A 10,840-nucleotide genomic window follows, 5' to 3' on the forward strand; every position below is an offset into this window, starting at 1 on the left:
TGGAAGAAAAGCAATTTACAGAAATAGAGACCAGAATATTAGAAAAAAAGCAAGGTTTGGAAAAGGCACTTTGAAAAATAGTGAAATAATAAGTTTAAAGAATATCAAGTAACCAATGACAAAAATATTCTTAAATGATTAAGTTAACTTCAAAAATGGGTGTACATGTGAGTTAATTGCTGTCAAAGCAGCTGATATTAATTTCCACATACATGCTGTGAAACTTTTTGCTGAGAAAAAGGCCAGCTTCTGAACTGCCCTGAACATGTGAAGCTCAGAAACTTGCCAATATACATCAAACATGACTATGAATTAATAGTCAGCTTATGGCATCTGGTAACCTAGCTGCGATGCAATGTGGTAAAGAAAGTACTGTGGGATGTATAAACAACTAAACGTATAGTTGGGTTGTAATGTTAAAGTATCAGGTAAACAGAAGGAGCTTTTTAGATTTAGTAATTCTAACCTTCTTGTTCAAAATAAAATAAAACTGTTGCATGAGTGTTTGTCCAAGTCTGGTGGTCCCAGCATAGGAAAGTTGTGGAGCTTTTGGAGAGGGTCCATTGGAGGCCATAAATGTGATTAAAGGACGTGAGCACCTCTCCTATGAATTTAGGCTGAAGGAGCTGTGCTTGTACAGTCTGAAAAAGGGACAGATGTAGGGAGGCCACATTGCAGCCTTCCAGTACTGAAAGGAGGTTATAAACATGATGGAAAACAACTTTTTACAAGGGTAGATAGTGATAGGAGAAAGGGAAATGGTTTCAAACCATGGAGGGGAGATTTAGATTAGATGTAGAGTCCATGCTCTTACCAAGACCATCAGCATGTAGATCAGACATAGCTTTCTTTGTTGGTGTCCCTTCTCCCTCTGCTTTGGTTGCTTGAATTAGTGGAGCTCCCGGGGAAGCAAGGGAATCACCATCCCTGGAAGCATGCAAGAACCGTGGCGCTGAGTTAGTGGCCATGGAGGGTTGATGGTTGGACTAGATGATCTTAGTGGTCTTTTCCAACCTTAAAGATTCTATGTCAGGAAGTTTTTTACTGAGAGAGCGGTGAGGTGCTGGAACAGATTGCCCAGAGAGGTTGAGGATGCACCACTTACGTGTGTTTTAAGGCCAGATTGGATGGTTGCCTGGGCAACCTGATCTAGTACATGATCTAGCAGCTGGCAACCCTGTCTGTGGCAGAGGATTTGGAATCTGATGATCCTCGAAGTCCCCTCCAACATGAGCCATTCTATGATTCTATGATGACTTAATATATCCTATAAGTCAGACTGTGCTGTGAATAATCTAAAAATATTTGGTCTCTGAGGATGTATTGAGTATCTTATGCTATAGAAAATCAAAAGCATATTTCATCTGACTCCTACTAAGGCTTTCTAGTTGAAAATAAACTTTATTTTATAGGAAAATATTTATAAAAAGCATGTGTTTTCTACCCAAAACAGTGCTTTTTTGTTGTTGTTTTTTGTTTGTTTTGTTAAATACAAAATGTAATCATATAGAAGAAAAAAATGAAAAATTTTGCTTTATATTTGGCATTCTGGAAGCTGGAAGTAGGACACCAGTAGGATTTTATTAAATCATATTTCATTTCTGCATCTGCCTCAACCAAACACTTCCTCTCATGATACACTTCCACTGAAAGACTCCAATTACGTCCTTCAGAAACAATGTGAAAACCTATTGTGTGATGCATTGTAAATATACATAATGTATGAAAGCTGCTTCTGCTGATGAACAGAAATAAAGGAAAATGAAAAGAAAGTGAAGAAGTTGCCAAAATTTGATAGCATAGCGATGTTTTAATTGATGCTGAGTAGAGCCTGCACAGAGCCAAAGGCATTTTCACTGTGCCCTGACAGTAAGAAGCCTGAAAGTGAAGAAGCTGGAAGGGGATGCAGATGGGGCAGCTGAAACGAAGAGACCACAGAATTGTTCCATGCCATATGATGCCATGCTCGGTAATAAAATTGAGCAAAAGACTGGTAGTGAGTAATCGTGTTATGTACCACTTGTTAGGGGGTTTTCTTCTTTATTTTTCTTTCTTCTCTCTCAATCTCAGCTAAACAGTTCTCAGATTTTCACCTTTTTTAGTTCTGTTCCCAATAAGAGAAAGTAAACAAATGTATGTGAGGGGCTTAGCTGCCTCCTAGGTTAAACCACAATAAGCCAGCAGTGTGGCCTTGCCACAGAGATTACTGATATCCTGGGCTGCATTAGGCAAAGTACTGCCAGCTGGTTAATGGAGGTGACCTCTTCCTCATTGGTAGTCACACTGGGTTGCTGTGTCCAGCTCCAGCACATCCAGTGCAAAAGAGACATTTGTCTATAGAGAATTCAGAATAGGGCCGTCATCATGATGAAGGGACTGGAGCACCTCTCCCTCAAGGAAATGCTAAGAGAACTATGACTGTTCAGCCTTAAGAAGAGAAGACTCAGAGAGATCTCATCAATGTCTATAAATAACTGATGGAAGCTTTGCAAAGAGGATAGAGTCAGGCTTCATCACTGGTGCCCAGAGGCATGACAAGAGACAAGAGGTACAAACTGAAACACAGGAGGTTCCTCCTGAACACTGGGAATTACTTTCTTTGTGAAGGTAACTAAACACAGGTTGCAGAAAAAGGCTGGGCAATCTTCTCCCTTGGAGATCTCCATAACCCATTTGGACATGCTCCTGGACAACTGGCTCTTAATAGCCTTTTCTGAACAAGAGATTTAGACTAAATGACTTCCAAAGATCCCTTCCAACCTCAACCATTTTGTGAATCTGTGATGAGGACATTACTGTCATTTTTCATGGAAGGGCAGCTGCACTGGCCTGCGGCAAACACAAGGTGCAGAAGAACAAACGATTTCATGCAGTACAGAAATGCACAAAGATAGGGAAAAAGTAAGGTGACTTTAATGCACCAGATATATCTGTATTTATTGTTATTCTTATGTGACACTGTCATTACTGTTGTAGATTAATCAATAATAAGACCCAAAGTAAGATAAATGCAGTTATATTTAGTTGTTGAATGTAAAAATTTGATTGTCAATGCTATGGGCTATATTGTTATATAACAAGTTCACTTTGATAGTGCATCTGACAAGTTTATGATAGGTAATCTGCGAGTGTGTATCTTGCCTCATTTATTGTAAAACCTTACAGACACCCAAGCAGATTGCAGGTCCTGTATACCACAACACCTACTTGTTAGTTTTAGGTCTTGTTTCTCACAGGTGTGTGTGACATATAGGTTTCATCAGGTTTTTAAAGTTTTTTGCTTGCTAATACCCCAGTGATCATTTGAATGATTAATACTGGTGATCAACTAAGTTACTGAAAGGTAAAGAGCACAGTTGCTTCCCTGTATTATTATTATTTTTTTTTCCACCAGTCTCTTCCAATTCTTCTGACAAAGAAGCAAATGATTGTTTTGACATCACTTCAGTTTAGTGCAAATGAAGAATGATATTTTGGTTTCTCTACCTACATAATCTTTAATTCTGCCATCTCCTCATCTCACATCATGGAACTGCAAGTGAGTTTGTTGAATTATGATTTCAACAGAAGCTCAAGGTTTCAAGACGGGAGCAAAAAGAATAACGTAACATTTCATTTTCATTTCCATACTTGTTTTCAACTAAGTGTATAGTTTTTATTTTCCAGTAGAGCTAACTAGATTGAATTTTTCTCTCTTTTGCTTGTTCTGGAGGACAAGGATATTGGACAGGGATTCTCTTTTATTTAGAATGACAGAACCCTTAAAGTGGGAAGGAACTTATATCCAACACAAATCTACCCTCTCTAAGCTTGAAGCCATTTCCCCCCTACTAAAAAGCCTGTCCCCTTCTTTTCTGTAGCTCCCTTTGAGATACTGAAATGTAGCTACCTTGGAACATCCTCTTCACCAGGCCGAATGGCCCCAGATTTCTCACTCTGTCCTCATAGTAGAGATGTGCCATGCCTTGGGTCATTTTTGTGGCCTTCCTTTGGACACTCCAACAGACCTATGTCTCTCCTAACAAGTCTAACAAGTGTCATTCCTACAGGTCTGTATCTCTCCTTTTTCTCTTTGAAATTCTGTGCTACAGAGAAATTTTAATTTGAAAAATCTGTTATTCTGAAAGCAATAATAAATAACTATTATTATGCTCTAGCATATTTGAATAAAGGTGTCGGTTTTTGTACTACCCAAGATGTTTGCAACTTTTCTGCAGTTTTTAGCATGAGTGTTTACCCTTATTTTTCAACATCCAGTAGCTACAAATAAACTAAAGACAAGTTAACCAGAGTAGAACAAAATTTGCTGTTCCCTTTCAGATTTCAGTCTGCACTGTTCACTGAATTATACTGCTGGGGAAATTTAAGGGCTGCGAGAGCAAGTACTGCTTGAAGCTTGCCCTAGTGTATGGGAACTGCTGAGTCACGGCCTGAACCTCTGATTAATCACCTGAGGTGAGCCTTGAGTCAGCCAGAGGAGCACAGGTGAAGGCAATTCACCTGTGCTGCCGGAAGGGGTGGAGCCAGGCTCCACCCCTCCTGGACCTATTTAAGAGCTGGCTACCACAGGGGAAGGATCTCTTCTGGAGATCCTCCTCTTTTGGTATCTTCTAGTGAGCTCAACCCAAGGGTAAGCTCTTCTACTTATTCTCTTTTGTGATCCTTGTTTGCTTTTGCCTTACTCTTTTGATTATATTGCGATTACAACATCTTGGTTATACACCCTAGAGAACAAAATTTGATCATGTGCATACAACAGAGATTCTATGGTAGCTTTTCTGTCAGAGATTCCTTGAAGAATATACAGGCCTCTAAATAAATAGGCCAGAAATTTTAGATGCTCTGCTCTTTTAAAAGGTTTCAAATAATTGAGATAACTTCACAAGAGAACACAGTTAGGTTTTTCTCTGGGCTACCTCAGATCTCTTCTGAGTAAAAATCTATATTTAATTCTGATTGATAAAGTAATCTGAGATGACATACGATGTCTGTTTGCTTTTTGTTTTGCTTTTTTTTTTTTTTTTTTTTTTTTCCTCAGGGGAAAGGTCCTGCTATTAGTTCCTGGGTCTCTGTCTGCCTGTGCTGGCAGGAGTCTGCTAGGATCCTTGGCCAAGCTGCCACACAACACAGCAGTCAAGATGGTGGCACTTCAGGGCCATGGATTTAAGAAAGAGCAAAATTCACTGGACAGAGGAAGCTGCAATGAAGTGTAAGTAACAGAACAGTTTTGGGACACCAAGTTCAGAATAGGTAAAGATACTCCATTGTGGAGCAGATATCCACAATTCAGACCCTATGCCTGGTGAGACAGATATTCCTGGCAGGAATTGCAGCCCATGGACGGATCACTCCAAAGCACTTCAGAAATGTTAAGAAGAAAGGAGAAGAGGAGGGGAATGGCTAACCGCATACCCCCGAGAGCCATCACCCACTTCACTGTGCAATGGAATCTGGAAAGAAGGGGAACTCAGAAAAGGAAGGAAAAGAGTTACTTTAATGTCTATCTTTTTTCTTGTTTCTTTTATTTATCATTATCTGAATCTATTTTAACTAAGAATAAATTATTTTCCACAATTCCAGTGTGTTTTGCCCACAATTCCAGTGTGTTTTGCCCACCATGGTAGATAGTAAACAATCTCCAACTTGTCCTAAAACTGTCGACATTCTTGATGCTATTTTTCTTATTTTCTGCTCCTGTCCCTTGGTGGTAGGGAGGAGTGTTGGACACTTGCTAAGAATAATCCAAAAGAGTAATGTAGAGCTACGATGAAAGTACTATTCTCATAAATTTAAAACAGTTTCTGGACTTATATCTGAGTCAAATTTTTCTCAAGAGCCATTTTAATTTTCTTTGAGAAAGGACAATTTCTCCTGTTTCTTTTTGTGAAGTAGTTTCTGCTAATAAGAAATCTAAATGATAAAGGAACAAGCAGAATTATTAATTCTTATTCTTGAGTTTTTGATGTGGTCTTAGACTCCATTAAAAAATTCTGAGTACTTTGATCTCTCTGCTATCATGGTATATTCATCCTAATATATCTGTGAATGTTGTTTGTTGTAAAATGTAGCAGAACTAATCTAACAAGACTTCTAGCTGTCACAAAGGAAAGATGAGGCTGATCAGTCAGGAATGTTTCCAAGAAGGTTTTCAATTTAAAACAAGACTAGTTTTGAGGCCTTAATGGACGCTGAGAACTGTAGTTTTAAATTCTCTAGGAAATATTAAACAGGTAAGCATGGGAGGGAACTAGCACTAATTTCACATTTTTCCTTACAGCACTTAAAATACAGCAAATAAAAATTATGCAATACTGTTATTACTGCTCTTCCACTGTATTCCTTCTCTCTTTCTCTCATATCTCTGTCCTCTTTATATGCTTCTTTTAAGTACTAAAAGCAGCAATGAGGTCTCCCCTGAGCCTTCCTTTCCTTAGAATGGATACGCCAAGCTTCCTTAGCCTGTTTTTGTGGCAGGTGTTCCAGCTCTCTGATCATCTGTTCCCTTCTCTGGATCAACTCCAAGAGGTCCATTATTAGATCAGAGTTTTCTAATTGCACTGTGGACCATTATGAAGTACCTTGATGCATAACATGAGATAGGTGCAAAGCATGTAAGCCAGTGAAAAACAAGCCTGCCTATGTCTTCATTTCTCCAGAAATTTTGCCTTGCCAAAGATCTATTTTTCAAGGATCCCCATGTTTTGTTTTATCCTAGCTTATATCTGGAGGAAAGATTTTTCTTGTCATCTTTACCACCCATCTTCCACTGTTGTTGTTTATGGGCAATCTCTGAGCCCTTCTAAACCATTGTTTTCTTCTCCTGACCAGACTGCAGCCTTGTTGTTCTGTCACACTTTAGAAGTTCTGTGATCTCTTTCTTCTTAGCATTAACACAATAGCAGTGTGTTTCCAAACCTTTGGAACCTCTATGTTTCCAAACTAGGCGAAGAGACAGAAGACTTGGACTTACAAATGTAATATTGATAATTTTTTGTAAATTTTTGTATAGACTGTATATTATGACTAAAAATGACATATTATACCAAATTGATAATAGGATAATTGTGAAAAGTACTTTCTCAGGAAACTGTGTACTGAATATCCTACAAATAAATCTTTAAGTTTAAATCTTGCGCAGAAATTCTAGTCCTACAATTAGTCAGTTTGAATGTGAACTGCTTTAATTCTTCTTCTTCTTGCAAACCGAACACTGAAATGTATGTAAAGCAGGAGTGACTACATACTGTTGAAGAAATAACACACTTGTTGTTATGGTGCTCCATCATGCCCCCCTGCTTCCCTCTTTGGCCTGGCCATTAAATACAAGGCCTTGCTTAGGACTGGTAATATTGTCTTTCTAAATACAGTAACTTTCTAAATACAGAACCAGTAAATCATCTTACCCCATACATAGCTATTAGCCCAAGAGCCCCTTGCGGTCTGCTCCTCACAACAAGACTGCATATGATCTTCCCAATTCCTTCTAAATATTGTGATGCTCAACTGACACGGAGTGTCAAGGAGTGTATTATGTTGAGTGACTATCAGAAGTAACTTACTGATTGCCCTCTTAAAAGAAAAAATCTGTTGAAGAAACCTCCAGGGTGGAATGTATATATGCAATGAATTTGTTTCATGATAGTTCCCTAGGCAACACAACCTGTTCTCTTGGATATCGGTTTTACCAGAGAAGCTTGGTATTCTGACGCTGAGATACAGCATGGAAGGTGGAGTGGAGTATAAATGTCCTGGCCAGGCTCTGTGATAACATAGCAGGGATGGGAATTTGGTAGTACTATGGAATTGATAAGCAGCACAGCAGTCACTCTAAGTTAGCAGCTTTTCAATTTTCTTTTGCACAAATCACAAGAATGATATGTCTGACAGGAGCCCATCGGTCTCCACCCAAAAGTAAGAAAATTAATAGTACGAAAATGACTTAAGAGAGAGAGAATTTGGGGGAATATAGCACAGCAGACAAGCCAAGAGAACACGCTGACTCCTGAGACCAGTCAATGGGCTAAGCCTCTCCTCCCCTCATTAGAAATACTTATTGGTAAGATTCACACATGCAATTAAACTGAGTCTTTCTCTGGAAAGCTTAAAAATCTTTGTAGAGTAATTCCATAGTTTAACTTGTTTACATTTGGCTATATTATTCACATCACTTGTACTCTCATGCACTCTGCAGACAGTGTATTTATCACAGGCAACTCAAAAGAATCTGTAATATGTTACTTCAATAAAGAGCACTATTTGTTAGATTAGATGTGAAAATTCTTACTGGAAGCAGTCAAGCTCCTAAACAATGGCAGTACAATTCTCATCAAATGCTACCAAACCTGTAACTGAATTTGTCATTTACCTCTTAATGAAATATCTGCAATTGTTTTATTTTATTTGCTCTTGAATTTAAGAAGATGGACACTTTTACGTAGTCATTACATCAGTTTGTTTCAAATTCTTTCTTATCCTATATATACTGCATATGTCTTTCCACATTTTCACTATTATCATTTTTTAGATCTTAAATTGCAATGAAATTCTGCAGCTAAAATGATCAATGTGTTTTATAGTTTGTCCAAATGCCAACCTGCTATAAATATGTTGTTTTACACCACCCCCTAAGCTTCCATTCTTTTACCCCATTCTTTTTTCTCTCACATTTTTATTTTTCAGCAATTAACAAACTCACGTCAACTGTTCCACTGTGTGCACAGCACTGACACCTTTGGAATTCAAAATGCTGGGATCCCACATCATTTAAAGTCAGGCAAACAGAACTGACAAAGAAAATGGACTAATACATCCATAAATGTAAGTGGAGTAGCAGTCTTGAATATTTTAGAACTTCTCACAGTATGCATGAATGATAACAGATTTTTTCCCCTTTCCTACAATAATTAAAATACTTGATGAGTTTTGCCTCTGTTGTGGTATAGTTAAAATAATAAATTGATAAAAAATTCTGCTGACAACACAGAGACACTGAAAAACATCATGCGTAGGGGACTTTCAATTACTGTGTGTATTCATTCTGACTGATTAGATGACTTCAGGAATTAATGAGAGGACAAAGAATTTTTTGCTTCTGAATTATTGTTCTAAATCCACATAAGTTTAGAATGAGCAAATATCATTTGCTTTTCTGACCGATGCAGAACAAGATGCTAATACTCATGTTGTACCTACCAGACATGCCTTCACATGGCTAATAACTGACAGTAATTAAAGATATTTTGAGGACCTCACTGCAAATTCTGGATCCTCTTCTGAATTATCCTGGAATTTTTATGAATCTAAATCAGTATTTGACTGGATTGCCTGAAGTCATTTATACAGTAACATTGGAGAATCTAAGATGATAGCACACATATTGAAGGACAGTAGCAGTACTAGATAGTCCTTACATGAGAGTGCAACTTTCGTTCTCATCTTTGGTATTTTAAAAATGACTTTAAACAGTTATCCTGCCACTCTATAGCACTATTGTCTATTCCAGCTTAAGACAAGTTCTAAAATTGCAATAGAATGAGACAAGAAGTGTTATTACAATTTTTGCAGCAAAATGGGTTTCCTCCTACATTTATATAGAGTGGTTTACATTGTACAGCAAATATTGAATTGAAACCAAGCTTCATAAAAATTAGTGAAAATTTGGATAACTAATCTTAGGCATTCCATTTTAACACAATTTTTTCAGTGCTATCCTATAGTATGCTCAATGGACTACATAAAACTGCAAAAAGACCTGCTAGATTCACTGAATGACTGGTGTGAGAATCTGGTGTAAGTGTCATGAGAAATGAGGGGATTCCCTGTACGATTAAGAAGAGGTATGTGAGAATTATGCAAGATTCACAAATACCCAAGTGAGTTTTAGATAACTAACTCAGTACAGGTGTAGCAAAACTTAGGGAAAATGGGGAAAAGCCATGAGAGGTATGCTGAAGGGAGAAATACCTTCAGTTTTCTTCCTGTACCTCTTCCCTTCCTTATATTCAAATAAAGAGCTTTGAATGAAATTTCATTAGTTAAAATAAGATGAATATTATAACCTGCCTTGGAAGTTTCCTATAATATAAATAGCACACAATATTTTAATAGTTAAGTAATTCCCTATTTAAGTTAGTCCATTAAGTTAGTCCATTCAGTAGATGCTAAATCCTAGAGTTCATCTCTTCAAAGATCAGCATCTGAGTCAATAGTGTGCGGTGGTCAGCTGATTTTAAAGACAGAATCATTAAGAAGCAGGATTATCTTCGGGAACAGTCTGAAACATACATGCAAGAATTATTTTGAGTTGTCTTATTTATGGAAAGAGAAATATAGACCTAGTAAGACAAGGAACAAGAGCATTATTTCAAGGAAGTGTTTGTAAAATGCTCTTTTCATTCAAAGTACTTACCATATCACACATCAGCTTTGCTGATCTTCAGTGGTATAATAAAAGACAACTAGCATCTCACTGAATGATTTTTCAGTGCCAAGAGTACAGTATTATTCTCCTTGCCCGGGAGAAAAGGGAGCTCTTAGAGTGATTACAGCATAGCCAGTGGAATTTGCAGAATAAATTATTTTCTGTGTCAGCGGTTTGATAGATCTACATGATTCTGCATCGTTCTGCATGATTGTTTGCACATTAACAGAGCAAGGTTAAATTTCTGTTAAAAATGATGAAGAAATTAAAAAAACATATTAAAAAGCATAAAAAACAGCAAAAGGCAAAGTAAAACATTGACTCACAAGCAGGAAACAGACTTCTGCTTGTCTTATTTTGCAGTGATTTTCAACACGTTGATTATGACCCCACACTCTCTGATCAGAATTAATATCAAAT

This window comes from Lagopus leucura, unplaced genomic scaffold (assembly GCF_019238085.1).
Source record: "Lagopus leucura isolate 7727_CA_CO unplaced genomic scaffold, USGS_WTPT01 Super-Scaffold_774, whole genome shotgun sequence".
Taxonomy (NCBI): Eukaryota; Metazoa; Chordata; class Aves; order Galliformes; family Phasianidae; genus Lagopus; species Lagopus leucura.